General features: G+C 47.6%; 1 protein-coding gene across 1 annotated transcript in view; it reads left to right on the forward strand.

Moving 5' to 3' along the window:
- The first annotated feature begins 938 nt into the window (after nt 1-938).
- SCML4 (Scm polycomb group protein like 4) overlaps nt 939-23,709 on the forward strand; it is an 84,062-nt gene continuing 61,291 nt past the window's right edge. Inside the window, exons 1-2 of the mRNA XM_056344536.1 lie at nt 939-1,084; nt 1,718-1,879. The gene's annotated coding sequence lies outside the window, so the exon portion shown is untranslated. The remainder of the gene's footprint in view (nt 1,085-1,717; nt 1,880-23,709) is intronic.

Here is a 23,709-nt window from a genome sequence, read left to right on the forward strand (position 1 = left end):
CACTCACAAACAACTGTGACAGCCCCCTTTGCTGGGATAATTTGATCTAGCACAGTCAATGGAGCATGGCAGAATTATTGTGATTGTTATTTATTATAAGCATTGCAGATTTTTTTTTTTTTTGGAGGTATGAGCTGCTAGTGCTGTGCTAAATAAGGGAAGACCTGATGCCTTTGGTGATGAGTGACTGGAAATGAGGTGAAAAGTCGCTCCCGCATCCTGCCCAAATGCCTTGGTATGGCTGCGAAAGCTGGTATTTCTACATATTATGGATATCATTGCCTGGCCATACCTGTAAAATTACCCACGCAGCTGACTCTGTGTGTTTGTGTGCAGGGGTGTGTATGTGCACGAGTGAGCAATGCTGTACATGCACAGCTAGTGTTGCCGGCAAAAACATCCCAAGCGCTATTCCCCTGATTTCCATGTAAATTATCCAAAACAAAGTGACTGGTCCTTCCCATCTGTGGCATCACGTAAGCTCAGCATCGGCCAGGCTGGGACAAAGGGCTGATGCTACAGTCCGGTTTCCATGGAAACAGAGGAGGGGTAGTGAATCCAGAAATGTTGCGAACACCCCTTCTTCTTGTTGCAGCCCAATGAACGGTATTGCGAAAGATACTGCTTTTGGGGGGGTGGGGAGAAGAGTCCAAACGTCTTTACCTTTCAGCTTGTGGAGTTCCTGAAATAAAAAGAAATGGCAATTTTTTTTCTCAGTGTAGCTGCGAAGAGAAAGGAAACCTGACGCGCAGGCCTCGTTTTCTGCGGGTAAAATGTGTGTGTTCTTTAAAAGGCAGTGGTTGGCTGCTTTTCCGGACATGATGTGGTTGAAGCTGTCATCGTAATGGAAATTCATTGCTGTAGCTATGGTAAATCGAGTTTTCTGCCTGTGCTGAATGCATTAGTCTAATGAGATGTTTGCAGCTGGAGAGCTGAGCTGCTGGAGACTTACACTGTGCTAAAAGACAGGGAGAAGATGGCTTTTGCCGGGGTCTGTGTGACTGTGCTGAAAGTCCTCTGCCCTTTGGGTCCCAATGCCTGGGCTGTCTAAAGACACTGCTCAGTCTTTTAACCTAGGCAATAGGTAAGGGGAAAGCATGCTTCTTCTTCTCTGCCTGATGTTTGTCATTGAGCCTTGTCGGAGCAGTTCTCATTCTGCTTGTCTGTACGGTAACTTTACAGCTCCTCGGTTGGAGCCTCTCTTCACCAAAGCACACCCTTCCTTAGCCCCGGGAGCACTTTGTGTGAGGAGAGGGGCAGCAGGTCCGTGTGCGCCGCCGGCTCGTGCTGCGCGGCAGTGGGAGCGTGCATGGGGGTGGGGGGGTGTGCACTAGTTGGTGAAGACTTCTGACTACAGAGCACTCTGCATGCAGAGCGGCTTCGGGCTTTTCCGAACCTGAATCTAAGTGGGGGTATTTTTGCTACCAGGTAAATGCCTCTTCCATTTAAAAAGCAACTTATTCTGCAAGATACGTAGTGGGCAGTATTCATACCACAGATTTGGGGGTTTAGTATAGTTCATAGAGCAATGAGTTTAGTTATAATCTCTTTATACCTTCATACCAGATGCTAAGTTGAATTTTTGTCCTTAACTGAAAACTGAAGGCAGTGATACTTTTTATATGCTGGGCTTTTCCTTCGAGACTACCAGGCATCTAGCTTACGAGAGATGCTGAGCAGCATACTTTAGCAGAGATGTTTATGTCTGTCTTTTCAGGTGTTGGAAAGGTAACTTTGAGAGAGGACAGAGCATGGGGGTGAAACATATGCGCGTGCCCGGCTAGCCCTGCCCGTCCCCCCTTAGCTCCCCAAGCCTCCGCTGCTGCCCCAGCCCGCAGCCCACTGCTCGCCGACGGAGGGTGAAGCCCGGTGTGGTTCAGTGAGTAATTCCGCCTGTGAGGTCTGGGTGCCGTTTCCCTTTCCATAGCTGGTGAATGACTGTGAGCATTGGTGTCTTTGCCTCGGGTTCAACTCACAGGAGCAGTCTGGCAGAAAGAAGTTGCTTTTGGTTTTGGTGCATGTGAGGCTTGTGGCAAGAATATAAAGTTAGTCTGGCGAGCTGCAGAAGGAAAGTTGTTTGAATTCTCTGCTTGGAGGGGGATTTCTGTTTAATTCTGGGTTGATTTCAAGAGGCTTCTGAAGACATTTTGCTCAAGGATAGACCAAGGGCTTTTCAAATTGAATAAAAGCACAATGGAAAATGTGAAGCACGTAAAGGGGGGTTAAGCAGCAAATACTTGGAAAGTATGGGGATGCTGTTATTTGTGGGAGAGGGCTGGAGTCTCAAGAGTGTCTTTGTGCTACAAGAGTACTTACAACCTCCTCCAGCACACTGTAAAGCTAAGCACACCAGGCTCAATCAGATGGTGGTGTAAATCAGCATAACTTCCTTGGCTCCAGCCTCATTTGACACCAGCTGAGGATATGGCTTGGAGATTTCCAAGTTCAGGGTTTGTGATTTTATTTAGATGAGGTGTTTCCTAATCCTCTCTGACTGCGGGTGACTTTTAATTTTAATCCAGATGTTGCACTGATTTGCCTGATAAGGCAGAGCCCCTCTGCCCTGTCATAAAAGTTATTTAGCTGATGCACATGTTCCTCAGATTAGAAAGGCTGGCAGTGGCACAAGCTGTTTAATGATGGAGTGTGGGAAAGGAATGGAAAAAAAATAATCTATGAACAGAAAAAGTACATGTGCTGAATTAGATCAGAAACTGCAGAAGGTATACTGCGAGAAATGCTTTGTTGTTGTAGCACAGTAACTCTGATATTTGTTATATTTTTAGCGGAAATATTTAACTTGAGTATTTTCCTATGTTTTGTGGAGAAGAGTGGGTAGAAAGACACAATTTTCTTTCTTGGCAATCAGTACCTTGCCCTGAGGTTTCTCACCTGCTGGGAACACATGACCGTACAGGTGCTTGATGGTGGCTTTGGTACCTAGAAAGAAGAATTTGCAGTAATATGCTTTTCCCTCAGCCATTCTCTTAGCTCTGTGCTTGACACAAAAATTTGGCTTTTTTGATACATATAACAGAAAATAAGTTTAAAAGAGAAACACCGTAGAGCACCTCATCATGGTACATGAGTGACACCCTCAGCTTCCCAAGGCTGAGATGTGACCTTACATAAATGTCTCCCTAGCACCCTCCCTCCCTTGAATTTAAGATAACATAAAAAAGGAAAAATGCAAAAGAGGGCACAGGTCATAGGGTGAAGCAATGGAGCAGGGTGTGGGATGATTGTCCTTTAACAGCCTGGGAACAAGAGACAGGCAGGTCCTGCCAGCTGGGCTCCTGCCTGCTCCCTCACCCAGACCTGCTGGGACAAGGCAGAGGAGCAAGGGGCTCGCTGCTGGGCTATGGGCTTCCCTCATGGGACGCATCCATCCACCTTGTCCCTGGTCATGCCAGGACCTGTTGGCACCCTCACAGGCTCCCCCAGCATCCAGCGCTGGTGGGAGCTGACCTGAACCCCACAGTAGAAAAGAGGAAGATTTAACCAACTTCCCCAACATCACCACTTCTCACTGGGCTCTGACCAGAGGTACTCAGAGGCTCCTTTCCTGCTGTGGACTGAGCTCATATCACTAACACTAGCCAATACTCCTAGTATTAGCTTGAAAACATCCAGGGTACTTCAGAGACCGAGGCCCGCTCTCCTGCAAACAGTGGGGAATCCATGCCAGCCTGGCAAATAAATACACAGTGCAAAAGCATGGTTTGGGTAGGGAAGACCTTCAGGAAATAGTTGGTGAGAGTAAGACACCAATGATTTCTGTTAAATGTTGAAGGAAGAAAAATGTCTATGTTTGATAACACTGAAGTCAGCAAAGCCCTGTTACCTTCAGGGGATTTTAGTTCACTTTCATAAAGCGTACTCAATGGCATCATGGTGTTTTTTAAAAGTAACGATGAGAAAAAAAAAGCCTCAATTCCCTAAAATCCTGCACTACTTCTCTCCATACAGCTTTAAAATGGTGCAAAGGAGGAGTCAGCTTTATTTACATAAAACACTCCCAGCTGAGTTCTTCAGCTGACCATTAAGGGCAACTACAGTATTTAACAGGTGAGGGTCACCACTAGGCTCACTGTAGTGAGAATGAACAATAATTGGTTTACTTAGGCAACGAAAAATATTCCAGGCTTACCTTAAATAGAAAAATTAATTACATGTACTATTTCTGTTGTAACAAGTCGCCTCGTGAGGAATTGGTTTCCTGTCAGAAAATGCAAAATTTTCTCTTTATTTTGCTGTGTATTAAAAAAATACTCATTCAAAATTGTGTGTCAGGGGATTACATGCTGCTCTGCCAAACAGAATCATGATATATGCATGCATTAAATGTGCTAGCTAAATTTGCTATTGACTAATAAATTTGAAAATAATTTATAACCTATGCTAGCATCTTTGCACCAAATCTTCCTATTGATGAGAATGAAAGGATTGACAAAAGAAAGGATGATGTGCAGTGAAGGTGTGGTTAAAATTTGCTAATTAAAGATCTAAACTTCTGATATTCTTTTTTCAAATAAAGCCTTATAAAGATGATAAAATTGTAAGTAATTCATTAATATTGACCGCTCCCTTTAGGAACTAGTGTAAATTTGGCCCAAATACAAAATTGTCCAGAGAGATTCTGGATGTGTAATTATCTCCTGCTGAAGGATGAATAATTCCTCTTGAACCAAACAGTTTGCTGTTGCCCTGCAGTTTATCCTGACCCCATCTTTAAAGGTGATTCTCATTGTACAGGGGAATGGTGCTATAAATGCTAGACTTCTGCTCTCTGTCCGTTTGAGTCTGTTTAGTTTGGGTGGGGGATGCAAAGGATGGGGGTTCCTTTCCATCCCTGGCCAGCCGTGGGGCCAGGAATACGCCTCTATTTTCCTGCTCCACTTACCTGGCATGTGTGCTGACACCAGCATCCTTGGCATTCAAAATGCCAGAATGACAAAAGCTTTCAGAGGAGCCAGCTGTTGCTCTCCTTGCTTTGAGTGTTTATATAAGTGGAGCGCCCAGGAGTATTCCCCAGCATTTTCTTGATTTATGACAGGTGTGACTGAAATCGAGCATTCAGGGTTGGGCCCTAAATTGCTCTCAGTGCTTTCGTTACCATAGTTCTTGCAGGGGGTCTGCTCCTGCCTGCATCGTGGTACACATGCACCCTGGGTGCCCACGCAACTCTGTTGTGGCTCCCACCTGGGTGCAGCGTGCCAGGGAGCAGCAGCAGCTCAGCTGCGGGCCCTCCGCTAGCACCTGTGCCAGCCTTGTTTTCCCAACAAGAGCTGCAAAGTGTTAATCCCACAGCACGTGTAGCAATAGGCGATTCCTCATAATATCCTCCAAGATCTCAAGCAGCAGAAGTAATTTGTAAAAAATCAGTTATATTTCTCTTTGACGTGCTCCCTGGATGTGAGCAACAGGTGTGCATGTGCTCTTTGCTGAGGGACCGGACTCAGAGAGCTGCCCTACCTCTCTGCTGTGTAAATACCTTTTCCTGATGCTTGCCTCCATCTCTCCATGCTTCTACTTGTGTGTCAACGGTGTGAAGAAGGTATCACAAAATGTGGTGTGTTTTACTCGGTGGGAGGTGAAGGGATGGTATGAGATGCTTTCTTCATTCACCCCATCTTCCTGCAGGTGTCATGCACCTGAGATTCCAATGCAGAAGCTAACTGTGAGTGCTTTTGGTTTCAAAACTGATTTAGACTTAATGTCAGATATGGACATACTGTCCCCACACACCAACCCTGGCAGGGCAGACTCCCGAGAGCCAGTTTCCCCACAGCTGACAAGGCTACCTGAGGGCTGCAGTGAGCATTTCCTACAAGGAAAGTCATAGAATCATTTAGGTTGCAAAAGATCTTTAAGGTCGTCAAGTCCAACCGTTAACCTAACACAGCCAAGTCCACTGCTAAACCATGTCCCTAAGTGCCACATCTACACAAGACAGCTCCCCGGAGGAAGATGCTGCCCTGAGATGTCTCTGGGCCGAGGATGCTGGCTCGCAGGCGGCTGTCTGGGTGAGGGGGTCTCAGTGGTACTGTGCCTTAGCCCCTTCGCACTAGCAGGAGGAAGCTGCCATGTCCCTGGGGTGCGCGGGAAATCCTTGAAGACCTGAAAGCCTCTAAGCATCATTGGCCCCCGATGAGTTCTTCCTGCCTGCCTGCCAGGGAGGACACCACAGACAGGTAAGTTTTTAACCCAAGACCTTGCCTTGTGACACAGGCAGATTTATTGAGAATTATGGTCGTTGTCATCCCGAGAGGACCCAGCGAATGTTTAGGCACTCTGTAAACTCACAGTCAGAGGGATTGTGTCACTCAAACGCTGCAAGTCTATCAGGAGAGAGGAGAGGTGGGAGCAAGGGGCTGCAACTGGTCCCGTTTGCTGGGCATCCTGTTGCAACCTGCTGTCCCCTTGCCATGAAATCAGTTTCTCAGGTACCCTCCTGCTCCCCGAGTGCCTTCCCCTTCTCCCTGGCTGCAGGATGCAGCCTGGGTTTGGGGCAGAGCTGGCACACCTGAGCCGTGGGGTTGGCACTGCACCCAAGGGCCAGTGGAGGCTCTCCTGGGGGGCAGCGGAGGGGCATGGCAACGCCAAGGTGGGCACAAGCAGGTTTGGAGGGGGGGCTCCTTTTTACAGTCGGTGTGTAAAATTATTTCCAGAGTATACATCAGAGGTCTGCAGCCATATGCACCCGTGGGCACTGTGGGGAGAGAAACATGTCTCAGAGGAGAGAGCAAAGATTTGGGAGGGAGCTTCACACCTGGCCAGGGACAGAAGAGATTTTGAAAGGAGAGGCGGTCCCTGAACAGGGGAAGGGGAAGCTCTGGGGCCTTAGCTGAGGGCAAACCCGAAGGGGAACATTGCAAGAGGGGAATCCCTGTTAAGGACAGAGATTGCTTGGTATTTTTTGTCTCTGCTGTCATTTTTATTTGGGGCTGAGCTGCCGCCATGCCTGGCCATCCTGGGCTGTCCTGCCGTGCAAGCAGGGTGGTGGTGTTGGCTGGTCCATCTCGGCTGGCACCCGGCTCTGTGGGGAGATGCCTGCATGCTCTCACTGCTTCTTCCTCAAGCTTGGACAGATGCAGCAGCCCAGAGCTGACACAGGGATGCTGGAAAGACCTCGGGGGTTTCTTGGTGACTCCTCTGGAAAAGCCCCCCAGCATTCAATAGGGACATAACCCAGCAGAGTGCTATGGAGTCAAATAGTAGATAAGGCCTTTTCAATATGTATCTGCATATTTCCATGAGCATGTACGTGCATAGGAACCAACCCATTGAACTGTGCAATAGAGACAGAGAATTTTTCCTTGTTTTCCATCTGAAAGAATAAACAAGTGAATCAGTATTACTTATTGCCACTAGGAAGAAATGTCTTGTGGAGGACATGTCTTGTGGACAACATGTCTTTGGCATGGCATCTTAAAAATCTTACACAGGGAACTGAAGGAGGACTTCAGTAATACTGTATTTGACACATTTTTAAGATATGTTTACCACTGAAGATGTCTTTCCTCTGACTCAGAAAAGCGTCAGCCTGGTGAGGGCTCTTGTTTTGCAAATGCTCAGTGCAACTTCCTAAGAGAGCATCCATGAAAAGAAATGGCACAAAAGGTCTCTCTCCCCTTTCCTGCACTAGGTGCCATTAAAGCAAGGGCTCACCTTTTGGTGCCATGAAAAGAGGGAGTTGCAGCAGGTGGCCCAGCTTTTCCAGGTGAGCGTGTTCCCTTGCTGCAGCTTGAGCAGCTGCTGAGGAGGCAGTGAGCAAGTGAGCAGGAAAGGTGCGTGGCCCTGCTCTGTCCCTGTGGGATGGCAGGGACTCCACTGCCACCAGCATGAACAACAACGCAACAAATAGAGCTTCAGTGCGGGTGTGTAGTAAACACACACACAGAGTAAAAATAAATAGAAGAGAGGATGTCTTCGAGAAACTGTTTATGATCATTATTTATGTATATGTGGAAACTCAGTACCCTTTCCCCTATTGCCTTAAAAAAAGGTTTATAACATTTATCTCCCAATTTCATCTGGCAGCCTCCATCTATTTCCCTATAAACGATGAATGAGATGTGCCTAGTAACTGTCTCTTATGGCTCAGTAAATACTTGAATTTATTTGCATATTAAGTCAGCCACGTTTATATTGTGCTCGCTAAATGCAGCAACACAAAATGCCACACAGAGGAGGCTAGTCGGCCATTAATGTGCTGAGGATTTATGTGAATGGCTGCCTTTAACATTAATGGAAGTTATCTACACAAATCGCCTTCCAATGGGGGAATAGGCCATAATGTATGTAAACACATATTACTCACTGCCGTTTAGTCATTCAAGAGGATGCTTAGCAATCTAAACCACTGCTCTGGTGCTGATACTCAGTTTTCCTTAAAAGGTGGGAAGGAAGGGTGCTGCTCCCATAGGGTGTTGTGTCACATCTGAGCCGGCACACGCTTGGAGGTGGCTGCAGTCATTCAGGCTTCAGTGGGACACAGGGGAGAAAAGTTTTGCAGGGCTGAGTCCTTACTGGACCAGTGTCCCATGTGGGAGCAGGGGCAGCTCTGCTGGGTGGGTTGCAAGATCTGGGAGAAGATGATCCCTCTTTGTCCCTCATAAGCTTTTGATGTGGCTGGGTAAGGCATTCCCTGTTTCCCACCTGAAGTTCTTGATGCACGCTCCGATGCCACTGCCTTTCAGGAGGCCTTGCAGTGACCCTTCTGGTTTGGTCAGACTGCCATTTACTCTCTTGCCCTGGAGGCCACATTGGTGCAGGTCAGCGATCAGTGCGGCTGGGCTCTACCCACACATGCCAAAAGGTTGTCCATGTCCTCTGCAACACTGGGAGCTTCGGGATGCCTGCCTGGAGCCCCCAGGGGTTGCTGTATTGGTACTGCCTGGCTGTGGAGGCTGCAGACATGGGCAAGGTGTGCTCAGGGGAGAAACCAGCTTTGCTCTCCCTTTGCAAGTCTATTTTTTGCCTTTCTTGTCTGGGTGAAAGGCAGCGGTGTGCCTGGGGGATGCAAACCCTGCTGCACCCTCAGCTCAGCTCAAACCCCTTTGTGCAACCAGGGCAGGAAGGGTGCGCAGTGATGGCTGAAGCCAGGTGCTCTCCCTCAGCCTGCCTTGGGGCCAGAGCCTTTTTTCTTACTGACCTGCTGCTCAGCCCTGCCTGCTCCCCGGGGTGGCTGAGTGGAGCAGCTATGTACCTTACTTATTTGCAGTCATTTATCTGATTTTGGTCTGGGAACCGGGGCTTCTCTCTGGCTTCCCAGCAATGCCAAGGTGAAGCACGACAGCTTTGACCAAGTTTCACAGTGAATGTTAGAGATTGCCCACAGTGCTGATACTGAAAATCTGCAAGCCCTGGTGAGGTGGAGCCATGCTGTTTCTCAGAGGTGCGTTTTAATCTGAACTTGCCCTTTCTACTGCTCCCTGGCCCAGCTTGCCTCTTGTGGACCTCTGCTCCATCAGCATGGGTGCATGTATTGCCCAGAAGCCAGGATGAGAACCTGCTCTTGGCTTGCTGGTGAGGGCTGGAGCTGGGGCTGGGTGGCCAAACCTCAGCTGCAGTGCTGTCCCCTCAGCTGTCTCAGCTGTGGGAGAGCACTGAGGTGCAAAAGATGCTCCCAGCTTTCTGGCCATGCTGTCCTCCTCACCAGCCCTCCCTGGTCAGCCACAAAGCCCTGCGCAGTGCTGAGCATTTTTTTTTTTCCCTGCCAGCCAGAGGAGACAGAAGCCAGGCAGGTGAACAAGGAAAACATCATGATAAGAGGACAAGCTCCATGGGCATCCTGACGTTCACATGGGTGCATATGGCACTGCTGCCCCGTTGCTCAGGAGGCACCTCACAGGTCTATTAGATCAGAGATATTTATCAGTTGTTGCTTTTCCCTTGATGGTATTTGCTGGACACACATTCATGTGTTTTTTTCCTCCCAGGATTGCTGTAGTTGCATTAATCCTCTGAAGCTAAGCCTGTGCAAATATCCTTCCCTCTCAGAACATGGGCTTTTTGGGTGATGCTAAAGAAAAAACAGAAAACATAGCTCGTCTTCTCTTTATGGTTGACTAGATGAAGGTAAATTTACTAAAAAAAAAAATAAATGGCTAATGGACTGATCACAATGTTGGCAGCCACAGCTGCCTCTCCAAATTCCCACCTGATGCTGGAGATGGCCTCAATCCCTGGCATTACATTAGGCAGCCTCACATCCTCACCAGCCTGGTGGGATACCCAGCACTCCACACCCTGGACTCAGGGCTGGTCAGCAAAATTGTGCAGCATCCCAGAGTCAGCTAAAAAAACCTACACCAGCAAAAATGCAGTTTTGCTGCTGCAAGACACTTAGGTGCCAGGGGGTTTGCTCTGTGCAGCTCAGTCTAGTGGGTAGCTGTGTGTTGCCCCCATCCCTGCATGGCCACAGATTTGTGTGTTTGTTACATGAACACTCAGGAGCTCCTGTGTGCCAGGGCACCCTGCAGCAGGCATGAAGAAGCGTTGGTGGCCTGTGCTGGTCCTCTGGGGTGTTTGGTTTTGAGCTCTTTGGTATGGGGGGAGACTCCTGGGAGAAACCTTCAACTTCAGAGACATTTTTATTAACAGGAATTTTAGAGATGGTAGTATTCGTGCAATCTCGGGTGTTTCAGAACTTATATTAAATTTACCTGCCATGGTTGCTACCTATGATTTCTAATTAAATGAGGTTATTAAACTGGGAGACAATACTGCAAAAATTATGATCTTTTATCCTTACCCATTATTTTTACACACTTAGCAGTGGCAGTCTCTGTTGACAACAGGGACCAGTGCTGAGCTGGCAGAGAAACCCAACTTCTTGTCATTGCCGAAAAGAAAGATCTGCTCAGGTGAGCTACTATTAACCTTGTGCCAGGGCTATTGTCTGTCAGCTTAGGTCACATGGAGCAAGAGGGTCTGTCCAGGGAAGGGCTGAATGTTTAATGGTGGACCTGGCAGTGTTAGGTTAACGGCTGGACTTGCAACTTAAATGATTCTGTGATTCTATGATGAGGGTATTTATTGACCTGGGTAGGCAGGAGGCTGCCCCACGCTGAGGAGAAAACAGTGAGCGGTCGGGCTGTGCGGTCTGGAGGGAGGCACACAGGCACATCCTCCTCAGTGAAATGTTGAGTGCAGGACTGATTAAGGCTTCTGGTGGGTGATCTATTCTAATTAATTTGGAAGCTGGGGAGTTCTCCCAAACTCATTAATATTTAGCTCTGCAGATACAGAAGTCTCATGCATAGGGACATACAGGAGGGAGTGATGAGCTCACAGGAACGCATCGCCCTGCCTGGGTGAAAGCTTCAGAGCAGGCAGGGAGCTGGGAGGTGAAAATTGTGAGGCTCCAGCCCCTCTCACGTGCCCTCAGGGACTCGGGGCACGGCTTGGTGAGTGCAGCTGCAAGTGAGCCCCGCCAGAGGTTGTGCTGAGGAAAATGGTCCCCAGGGCCAAAGAAGGGGAGAGCTTGCCAGAGCAGACAAAAACTGCTGTGCATGCACATCTGTGTGCTTTAGGACATAGCATGAGCCTGTTTCCCCCAACATCATGTGAGATTACAGAAACACGTGAGATGTAGGTCCTATGGCGAACAGGGCTGTGCTTGCCCCTGAGTTATTTCTACCATCAGTGCCAGCACGTGGGTACGTGTGTAACCATGAGGACACTTGTGTCTGGCACTTAACGGCTAAACAAAAGTGCAGATGAACTGAAACTGGAAATGGTAGTCTTGCCGTGTGCTCAGCCTGTGTTGCAGGCTTTGACTGCAGCCTTAATTGCTGTTCAATTAAGAAGTGTTGCTAGTCAGAGATATTTTAATGATTATTGTTAGTAAGTCTGGGAGCCAGTGCACTGCTTTTTTTATGATTTTTTTTTGGCAACAGGGAAATAAGTGGCAACAGAATAAATAAATAAAGTCAGCCTCTGAAAAGGTCACATTTGCTTACAGTCACAGTCAATGTGCCAGTTTCTTATGCTAATTTTGGGACAGTGAAAAACTTGACACTATGGTCCTGCTGCCTGGTGATTGCTAGAAAGGGCAGCTCAGGCTGGTCAATATAGGGGTGTTAAAGCATCGGGAGAGAAATGATGTGCTGGGAAGGCCAGGAGAGTGTGCTCCATAAGGGGACACAAAACTAGAGGCAAGTGGAAGGAAAATGAAATAAATAAAGTCTGAAATCCCTCCAGGTATTCAGGAGGCATCATGCGCTTTGCATGGCACCGTGCCACAGCCCCTTGCAGGCTCCTTGCAAGCATGGAAGATCTCTCTGAATGAAGTATGTTAAAATCATTTGTTCTCAGAGATGATAAAGGAGCTAAGAAAGCTTGTGGGGAAAAATAGGATAAAAACTGAGTGGAGAAAATGGCTTCAGACAAAGAATTTAGGTCATAATGATGACATTGATGGTGTTGGATCCCGTATGAATTACAATGCAAAAGAGTAAATCTGACTTTGGGCTTTAACGTGCAGAGGGAACAGTTTGCAGTAGGACATTTTGCCTGTTGTACTGTGGGTGTCTGAAACACACCTGATCCACTGACATTTAGAAAGTGCCTTGGATTTTCAAGGGAGACACAAGAAGCATTTCAATCTGCCATTTTCTTTCCTTTGCAATTTCACAAAGATTTCATGAAGAGATACATACTAATAGTCTCAAACACTGTACTGCCCCAAAGAGCTTACAACATGTCCCTGAGTGATGTGGTCACACACACAAACCAAAAAAAAGATGACTTACCTCTATCCAATGTCCCATCCCCTGTGCAGGGGCAGGCAGTGAACTGCGACTTGCAGATACTTTATCTGTCTCATAACCACTTGCGCTTTCTCACTGGCAGAAGAAATAGATTAAAAGCCAAAACATTTTATTGAACAATTTTGAAATGATTCTGCAGGGGAGAAATGTGCCTGGGACCTGGAGGTGCTTATGAAGGCTTCTGGGTTATGGAGATTTGTGGGATGGGGGAGCAGAGCAGACCACCCTCCCGACCAGGGCTCGTGCAGGCACACTTCTCACCAAGCGCCCACTGCACTTGGCAGGTGGTGGTGGTCTCCCTTCTCAGGGAAAGGCAGATGCCACCAGTCATGACTGTGAGTTGCTTCTCTAGTGATTCATGTACTGGGGCAGTCCTCAGACACCAAGTGGCTCCCAGAGCCCCCACTGCCACCGAGTGTGAAAACAACCTCTGTGCTAAATCAGAATTTGACACAGTGGGTGGCTGTTGTCAGGCTCAGGCTGCTGTGTGCTGCAGTCTGTGCATGGAGACATTTCTTCCTTAGCAGCCCCGGGTATTTCCACAGAGCTGTGATGAGTTGTCTTTGCTACTCAGATTGTTGTCCCAGTTAGTTAGAAGAAATGTAGCCAGGAATGGAAGACATTGCCATTCTCTGCTAGAAATTCTCTTGCCAATTTTGTGATGCAGACATAGAAAATATAACAATAATGACACCTCGAGAACCAGTAAACAATTCAATGCATTTGGGGAAAAAAATCACCGCATGCAGGGGGTGAGTATGCAATACGAGCTCCTCTCTGGTCCCAGAGAGCACTGTTTTGGAGGCTTAAGCTGGACTGCCAGAGTGTATATGCCCTGTGCTAGTTGCTCTCACCGATTAGTGTCGGAATTACACAGGGGCCAAACCCTGTGACTGGTTTCCATAATATACCTGAAAGCTTCCTGTTACTTGCTCTCGCAGCTGGTTTGGAAGTGTGCCTTCTACTGACAGGCACTTGCAAGCACAAATGAACTGGAAATTCATTCAATGGAACCTTTCATCTGGGGTGTGTTGTTTTTTTTTAAAGAACACTAAAAGCAGACATTTAATCAGTACAATTTCGCAACATCTATCATATGACCAAGGTATGCAGATGATGACAGACAAGCCAGCTGGAGCAGTTTTGTTCTGAGTATTGAGTTTCTAGGTGATAAAAACAGGGTTGTTGCCAAACACAATGAAAAAAAAATCTAGAAAACAGGAAATGGTCCTTCATTGGATGGGGGAATGGATCAAAACAGCTCTGGGAAGTGAAGGTTATATATTTGTTTAGAAAATGAATTACAGATATAATCAATCAGGAGCAAACTTTGCTCTTGGGTGCTGCACGCTTTAGTAACCAGCCTACTAGCAAAGCTTTGCTTCCCAGTCACAGTGAGTCACACCTTGCTGACTGTGGTGTTCCCACAGTTGAGTCTTAGGTCTGGGATATTTTGTGGTTTCCCAGCCTGTTTTTATTCCAAATGTGTCCACCCTGCATTTTGAGAGCCACCTGCAGCCCCCTCCAAAGACAGATCCAGTGTCCAGGCAGCCAGCAAGCCTGCGAGCGGCCAGAACTTGCCTTCCCAAAAAGGGGTGTGCCAGGGTGAAATCACAGTTGGTGGCCTGATACACCACAGACAACCTCTGCCAGCCTGCCCAGTGGTCACCTGGGCACCAGAGTTTTTCTTCTGAAGTGGGAAGCGGTAGCCATGGGGTGCCTGTCTAGTTCCCAAGCAGTCCTGGGTAATGCAGCAGACTCTAGCAAGTGGTGCATGTGCCTTTCTTGTTCCTGAATTTAAGGATTAAATGAATATCCTTTTATTTATGCTGTCCAATTACAATGTTAAAAATTGGTTTGAATATAAACTTATCTCCCGTGCATGGAAATGAAAGCTTTGAGCATCTTCAGAAGCTGTGGTCCCTGAAATCTCCAAAGACAGAAACATAAGAGCCACTCCAGTTCATGCCAGAAAAGGATGAATCTTTTATAAGTATTATTTCTCAAAATGTAATATAAAAAGTGCAGCAGGTCTCTAAGGAATAAGGATAACTTTATGTGAGAAATGTGTGAAATTCCTGCCCTCCAAGAAAATATATTTCCCTACTGACTTTCGTAATATAACTTCTTCAGATTTAGGGGGTTAATTTATTTCCTGGGACAGATATCTGTGGTAGCAGTATCAGCTGGTATGTGCGATCCAGCCAAGTGTGTTGATGTTGGAGAGAAATCATACTGGAGTCAGTGGTTGACTATAACTGGTGACTGAAAGGGAGGCAGAGCCATGGGCAATGAGGGAGCAGGACGACCGGGCATGGCTGCTGAGCCCCCCGGGAGTCACCGGTGCGCTGCTGGGGTATCATTTGGGCAGGAGAAGTAGTGGACTGCTTCTTCAGTGCTCAGACTGCCTAGAGAGCACATTTTATTGGGAAGGGGGGGATGCCCCACTTCTTTTTGCAAAATGGGCACATTAGCCCTGGTGATTTCATGCAGTAGGCGTAATTTGGCAAGGAGGGAAGCACAGAAGCTTTATTCCATATTATGGACTCGGGAAAGGTAGGGAATGATGGCAGTTGTACCCAGCACAGGGGCTGTCTCTGTTAAAAATGTATTTACTTGGCAAAGTAATTGAGGATGGTAGTATGTAAGTCATAATGAAATACCTAGAGTAGCACAGGAGGCAATAAATGCCAGCAGGCCACCTCAAGCTGCTCACCATGCCAGTTTTCTCTTTTCCACTATAACATTTGCTCGTATTTCTTATTAAGCTACTGGAGGCCCACCAGATCTGGGAAAGACAAGGAGTTTTTCAATTTGACTCCAGTTTCTGTGCTAATGACTCCGCTAATTCCAGCTGGTTTCAGGGATCAGCCCAGGTTGTGCAGCCCAGGCTGGCCCCCAGCACAGCAGGTTCTGGCGAAAGGCTGGGGCAGGGGGGGAAGCACCTTGCACCTTGCTGTCCTGCCAGTGTTCTGAGGGTGGAAAGTTCTTTCCCATCCCATTCTGGGTTCAAACCACAGCCATTTCATTGCGCGTGGGAGAAAGTCACTGAGCCGGTGCCCTTGTATGCAGGATGTGAGGTGAGGATAGAGTTGCCCTGTGATGAACACACACAACAAGGGAGAGCCCTGACAGCAGATGATGAAAGGCTAGGACCTCATACTGGGTAACAGTTTGCCATCAAGGGACCACCTCATCATAACAGAGCACCCCCTTTTACAAACAGAAAAGAGGGACAGCTCTCAGCTTTCTCTGCTCTGCCTAATATTAGCATCCTCCCTGGCTCTCATCCAGGCTGCTCCATCCAACGCACCGAAGACAAATCTGCAGTTCAGGGGCCAACATTAGCCACACGGATGCAAGCTATGCTGCACCCTTGAGCCCTGGAGACAGGCATTAGTCCTGCTCCTCCTTTATTGAGTAGTATAGCTGTAATTAGAAAGAATCCTGCTTGGCTCTGAGTGTGACAGGGACTAGAGTTTCATTGGCCCATGTGCAATGCGTGCCCAGGCAGGTGGTGAGCAGGGCTGGGGTGAGTCTGCCTCTTTTGCTGCTTTCCAGCTGTTCCATCCTGACACAGCTTATTTTGCTGTTTTCCAACAGAAGTTCTGTTACACCTTGCTCTTTACTGCAAAATGTTCACCTCAAAAGTTTATTTTTATACACTGTGTTTTCCAAAAAGTCCCAGCCAGCTCTCACTGCAGTATGCACCAGGCAAGTCGGATAAGCATCACAAATCCTTGCACATGTGCTTGTTTTTATCACACTGGTGAGACTTTCTCTCCGCTGTCTTTTCCTGTTTGCTCTCCTCCATCGCCTCCACAGAAATGTGTACAAAATCACTTCTCAACTTGTCCTGTCCCAAACGCATCCCAGAGGGATTCTGTGTGGTGACAGGGCACATAGGATCTAGAGAAATGAGAAGTGTGGGGTCATTGCCTCTTCCCCCCTCCCATCTCCCACCATCTGACTTGAATACATTGACCTTCTCTGAGTTAGGTACCTGCTCCTTCTTCCTGTTAGATATAAATGTCAAACACTTTTATTTTTTCCCGCAGGAAGGGCAATGCATAGCTGGTTCAAGAAAACACTGGAAGCATTAGGGAAATTATCTGCATATTTGGATCCTTGGAATCATAGAACAGTTGGGGTTGGAAGGGACCTTTAAAGGTCATCTAGGCCAACCCCCCTGCAATGAGCAGGGGCATCTTCAACCAGATCAGGTTGCTCAGAGCCCCATCCAGCCTGGCCCTGAATGTTTCCAGGGATGGGGTGTCCTTCTTTGAAGTAAGCTAGCAGCTTTATGGCAGACACTGGTTGAAGATATTCCATAAATGTAAAAACTACTAAACACTGGGCTGGGGGGGGTGAGGGGGTGGGGAAGGCAAACAATTATAAAAGAAGAGGCCAGAGCATTGCCAGACAAGTGAGAAGGAAAATAATAGAGTATCAGCCAATTACAGACTCAGCTGGAGAACTCAAATGGCTGTAATATAAATGTTGCTCATTTCACATTCATTTGTTCCAAATGTTTGCCCCTGAAAATTTAATAGACAGCAGAAAGGATCCATGGCTTATGAGTGATCCGGCTTCTGTGCAACACACAGAAGATGAGAAAGAAAGTAACTGTGTTCAGAAGAGACACTGGTGCTTTCTTTGCTGGTCTGAAGGTTGTAGATAAATAAGATACAGCTTTGTGTGCCTGTAGTTCAAGGAGGGTTAGCTCGTTAACCACACAAGTTCCCCACTGACAAAGCTAATGGCGGGCACACCGGCAAAGTGTGTGGTCAGAAACAAGGGCATTTCAGCTAGCAATTGCTTGGCTGAATACATGAAACAGGACCTGCTACAACAGAAAGCCCAATTTAAATTTAATTGCTGGTTCCGAATCACAGCCTCAGTTTTACAGGTTGAAGCCCTATCAGAGCTACAAACATTCATGTATTTACAGAAAAATTTGTTCCAGTGTCATCTGATTATCTAATTAATTAATAACAGACATCCTGGACGTCTTTGCATCTCCAGCATTCGAGCTTTGAGCTGGGAACACTGAGGATCTTGGTGCTGGAAATCACATCTGGTAGTTCAGGGAGAAAAGAGTGATGTGCTCTGCATCCAGTCACTGGAAAAGTCACTTGGTCCTGGGCTGCAGATGGCCGGAGGCAGGGCGGCAGGGAAGCAAGTGGAGAGCCCATAGAACGTATCTTCAGTTGATTGCAGCCTGGAAAGGTAACGGTCCTCCATTACACTTCGCTGCACCCCGAAGCATGCTGGTGAAGCATGTGTCCCATCAGCCTCCTGAGCAGGAGTGTGGAGCCTGTGGAGGCAATCTGGGAGAGGACCTGCCTCCTTCCAAAACCGGGCAGCCTGTCGGCGCTGAGGGGAGGCCTCTTAGGTGAGGTGGGGAAGGTGAGAAGATAAGTGGAGGCAGGCTGACAGGAAGGCTTGGCAAGCAGAGATTGCAGGTCTGCAGGAGTAACTACTCACACAATAAATACCAAACTTATAGTACTCAGTTTTCAGCCTCAGCTCTCCAGCCTGCCTCTGCAAGCTTGCAAGAGGGAGTTTTGCACAGCGCCGGGACCGCTCCTCCAGCAGCCCACTACGTTTTACCACCCTGACCACTTCAGAACAGGGTATTTTAACAGGCTCTTTCTAGCAAACTGAAGTGGCACCTCTGCATACGTAGATGCTGAAGCAGGAGGCCTTGGGGTGCTGAGGGGAAGGACTCAAGTGTTTTGCTGGGACCCATTTGCTTGCAAATGGGAAACCACAGTCTGAGGCAAAGACCTGCAAGAGGAGCTCCACCCTCTCCTGCAGCTTGCCAGACACTTTCTTCTTGTTTCTCTGCAATATCAGAAGCGGTGCTACCAGCTTCACATATGAGAGGGAGAAGGAAGGCATTGCCTTTGTTTTCTCCCTTTTTTGTGCACATTTGGCTTGACTACCTCAGCAGAGTGACCCTTGCCACTCACATGGCCTCGTCGCGTCCATTTTTCACATCTTTCCTTTGGTGCTTTGCCCGTGCTCACTTGCTCATTTCCTCAATTCCCTGCCACAGGCTACTCGTCTGCAACAAAAACGTCAGGCCAAATGAAGAAAGGTAAGATCAGGAGGCGAGGCTGGCCTCAGCTGCTCCTGGGGGTCCTATTCTCGCCAGGGTTTTCAAGCTCTTCTGGCTCATTAAGCAAACCTGAGTGAGAGGGGGCACGCAGCTACTTTTCTACCTGCTGTCACCAGGGTGCTATCCTTCAAAAGAACACCTCCTCAAGGACAGCACTGTCACTGCTGCTGAATTTAACTTAAAAAAAAAAAAAGTATTCAGGCTGTAAGATGACACCAGGAACAATTTTTCCTTTCTTTTGCCCTCAGTAACAAGGAAAGGAGCAGACACCATCAATACTTTTTGTCTGGATTTTGAAGAATCCTGTGCTATTTCCTACTAGCTCCCTGGCCCTTCATTAAGGCACCCAGAAGGTGAGAGGGAGAAGAGGGCAGGGTACAGCAGGAGACATGGCTTGCGTGATGCCTGCTCCTTTCCCGCTCCAATGCGGCAACTGAAAATGTCGGTGGCAGTTCTGCAGAACCTGCGCTCGGCAGCTGAAGAGCAAGCCTGCTGCAGGACCCCTTCTGAAAGGGCTCTGCCACTCGCAAGCCTGGAGCAGCCAGTAAGGCATCTGTGGCAGAAACATTGCTGGGTTTCTGCTGCACTGGGTCATGTTTGCAAGAGTAAAAAGATGTTTTCTTGTTTGAACTCAGTTTGATTTGGATCCTCTGGCAAATTATTTAACAAAGGACCGTGCAATTCTATTGCAGTGTAACCTTCAGCCCATTGCAGCTGCAGTCGTTCAGGTAAAAATGGCAGCAACTAGCTGCAAAGATAAATGTGCTATTTCCCAAGATGCAAATAGCCAAGCAGCAGTGTGCCAGCCATGTCCAGACCAGCTGCTGCACCTCCTTCAGTACCCACGAAACAGGGCACAAAATCACAGAGCAATTAAAAGAACAGCCCCAAGTAGTTTACTGAGCAGAGGAAAGAAGGATGGTTGGTTTCCATAGATTTGTGTCCTGTAACCGCCTGATTCTGGTGGGTGTAAGAGAGGGTGTCAGGTCTGATAAAAACATTGAAGCTTTTATATTCTCTCTTCTGGTCTCACTGCCTCATAACACAGGTGGCCAAAACTGGGAGAGCACAACTGGGGTCTCGCACCTCTGTCTTTTACACATTTGCACGATACCTGAAAACCTTTGCACCCCTTGCTGTGGTGCCCTGTCAGGTCTGTTTGAAATGAGTCAACGAGTCCAAAAGTCATATGAGGAGTGAAGAAGTGCACAAGCTTGTGAATACACGAACTCTTACTCTGCAGGAAAGCAGACTAAAAAGATGCACCGCCTTTTTGCCATGCATGTCTCAGGCACAAATCGATGGCATTGAAGGAAAACTTGCCCATCCCACCCTCACTAGTGCTGCCACGTCCCATAGTCTCTCTGGCTGACGCAATGGCTGCAGGATAAGGTAGGCAGTCTATGCAGTGACAGATGCTGGTATATGTTGTTTTGGATGCTCCTACTACTTCTGCTTCTGTTAAGGAGAGTTAAATCTTTGCTGTGCTGCAGAGAGATAATGATATGTGGCTACCAGCTCTAACAGAAGATTACAGCTCATTAGAAATCCATGTTTTTACAGCCCAGAACAAAACCGCATTCACTCCTCCTTGTATCTGCTTACAGGCTTTGCTGTAGCACTGCTCCTTGTAGAGAAAACTCACAAATACCTCCTCTGAATACCTAAGGATCTATCTCCTCCAGAGTGGCTCCAAGCAGAAGAAATGGTGTTTGTATTTTATCCAGCCTTTTCTAAACTTCAAACATTGTGAGAATGTTTAAAACACGAGGCAGCTGGCAAAATTCAACTACTCAAGGAACTAAGAGGGGAAGCACATTATTTTGTCCAAATGAGAGGTACTGAAATATTTTGTCCACTTTTCCTTGAGAAACAACTTGCGGCAGTGGGTGAGATATGGGTAATGGGAGCGTGAGGAGCCTGGACCCTGTCGTCAGCTGGCCTTGCCCTGAGCAGGCTGCTTCACATGTCTGGTTGCCTTCCTGCCTCCTGGAGGGGATACAGTGGGACATATGGGAGAAGTGAGACACTGAAAGTGTAGGAAGTTCCTCACTGGGAAGGCTGAGATGAGCCCAGGAATCTCAAGGCTTCCTTACCTATGAAGCTTGAGTTTTCACTTCCAAAAAGGAAATACTTTCTTCTGCAATGTAATGTACTATTAACCAGAAATATCCTGAACACAGGATAAGACAAAACTGGCCATTGTGGGTACGCATGAGTGACAGAAGAAACATGTATACATAGGACATGATTAACTTCACCCTAATGTCGGGTATAAAAAAGACAAATCAAACCTCACATTTAGAAGTGGGATTAGTTCTGAATTAACATACCTAGATACAGATGTCTACAAGGAAGCGACAGAACTCCCACGATCATCAAATTGTACCTGGTCAGTGGACCCTAGAGCCACTGAGCCCACCACAAACTACATCTGTATCCCACCAGCTGAATGACTGCACGCCTTCAACCATATTGAAGATCTCCACTGATACCATGGGAGGTCAGACATCAAGCCCACACAGAGACACCTCTGTATGAGGGTCTCAATGTAGCTATTTAGGTGTCTTAATCTGTTATTGAATTATTCCCTACAGCTAAGTCTGGTTGCCTAAAATAGTCATCTAGTGCCACCTGAAATGACCTGAGGTGCCCAAGACATTTTGGCAGATGTGACACAGGGCGTAAGAGAGATCACATCTGAAATGACCAGGAGGAACCTATACTGAGGTGATGGACGAACTGAGGTTTGAAGGAAGGGGGTCAATCCCATTCTCAGTTCCCACAGCTAGCACAGGTATTTGTGTTGTTTCTTTAATGGCAGGTTTGGGAAAATGGGCCCTTCTACTCAGATCCCATTGGCTGGACAGTCTCAAGGGCTTTATGTAGAAATTATCCTCCTGGAGTCAAAATGGGCAAGAGAGTCCCTCAGAGAAGCAGCTGCTTCTCAATTCAGTCCCCAAGGCAATAAGCAGGAAAGAAGAGCTTTGCAAATCGCTGTAGAAGAACTTAATGCCACGGCTGAAAATTATCCTGACCTTTCTCTGAGCAATGGTGAGATGGGTGCTCTCCATGCAACATCATTAGGCAGTCACATCCAGACATACAGAGAATATTAGCAAAAATTCCTACTGTCTGCTTCACTAAACACTTAGCTTTCATGTACTATGTGGTGCTGCTTTGGTATTCATGATGAAGAGATGTGTAACGCCTCATGTCCCTGAATACTACCCGAGAGGAACATGCAGGTATAAAGCTTTGCTTCCAGATCAGGCAATGCTTCTTGTTTTGCTCACCTGCTCCACAGGCCATCACCTCCGAGCAGTCACAGCCAAAGGGCTGCCCTGCTGTGCACAGAGGAGGAGGGGAAAATAGTCCTGTTACTGGCTGAAAAGGATCGCCTCCCTCCCATTTAATAATGTGATATTCCCCAGCAGAGTGTGCTTTCCTGAACAACAGCTGAAGGGAAGACAGACAAGATCACAAGAAGTTTGTATCTTTTCTACATATGGCTATTGGGTATGTAGATCTGGGAGACCTGAAGCTCTGCAGGAGTCAAGAGTTGGAGGCAGGGCTGCAAGTGCTGGCAGGGACTCCTGGGCCAGAGTCCTTCTGCAGCTGGGGTTGGTGGCGATATTGGGAGTGAAGGGCATTCTCCTTCAGCTGCTGTGAGATTTTCTACTGGGCTGTACTTTTGCCACTCCTTTGGCTTAAGGCACGAATAGCTTGTTCCTTCCTTATGCATCATCTCTGTGCCAGTCCAGGCATGGGTTTGCACGAGACCTGGTGTAAACCAAGTTTAAACGATCATCCTCTGGAATTACCGATATAAAATTTAATGTGATATTTTTACCTTCAGCCCTTGCAGTTACTGGAGCGCAGGTTAAAAGCTGCATTTATTGCAGGCATTTATTTTTATTAAGAACGGATCTTTGCAGTCCATCAAAAATGCTCAGCTTGGGAGGAAATGCACTGTAGCTCCATCTGCTATCAACTGTAGCAGGGGTCCTCAAACTACAGCCTGCGGGCTGGATACGGCCCCCCAGGGTCCTCAATCTGGCCCCTGGTATTTACAGACCCCCTCACTCCCCGCCCCCCCCCCCCCCCCCCCGGGGTTGGGGGGGGAACCAAGCAGCCGCAGATGACTGCCTGCCACTGCATCCGTGCGCCGGCCCCCTGGTTAAAAAGTTTGAGGACCCCTGAACTATAGTTTCTACCATGGTAAGCGGTGATGCAGGGCAAGTGCAGTGTAAAGCACGGGCCGTTAGAAACATCCTGCAGGTCTCCAGTGTCGGTCTGGTGCATGTTTTTCTCTTCACTCCAGCATTCCATGGGGGCAGACTGCTGTGGACAGGGTGCTCCTCAGGATCCTCTGAAGCCACGGCAGAACCTCCTCTTCCTGGAGGAGGCAAGATGTCACCCTTCCTGCAGTGCTTGGCCAGGTATCAGGGTGGGGAGAGGTGTTCCTCTGCTGCCTCCTGTCTGGGATATATTGGGGCAATGTGGAAAGCAGGTTGGAAATTAAATTTCCAGGTGGCAATGTTTGAAAGACAAGTAAGGAAAGCTTACCCTGTGTGTAGCCCTGCATTAGCAAGTGATGAAAAGCCATACATGTAAAGCAATTTCCTTGTGTTATTTTTAAACTAAGAATAGGAAAGTGGTAGACCCAGGTCAGAGTGAAGCTGCACCATCCTTGGCCATCCAAAGCTAGTGCCTTAGGAAAAGTACAAGGACAGGGCAAACAAATACTGATTTTCCTCCCAAAATACTCCCCCAGGCTATCTGTACTACAGTGATTCCCTGAAC

The sequence above is a fragment of the Falco biarmicus genome, chromosome 6 (assembly GCF_023638135.1).
Source record: "Falco biarmicus isolate bFalBia1 chromosome 6, bFalBia1.pri, whole genome shotgun sequence".
NCBI classification, from domain to species: Eukaryota; Metazoa; Chordata; class Aves; order Falconiformes; family Falconidae; genus Falco; species Falco biarmicus.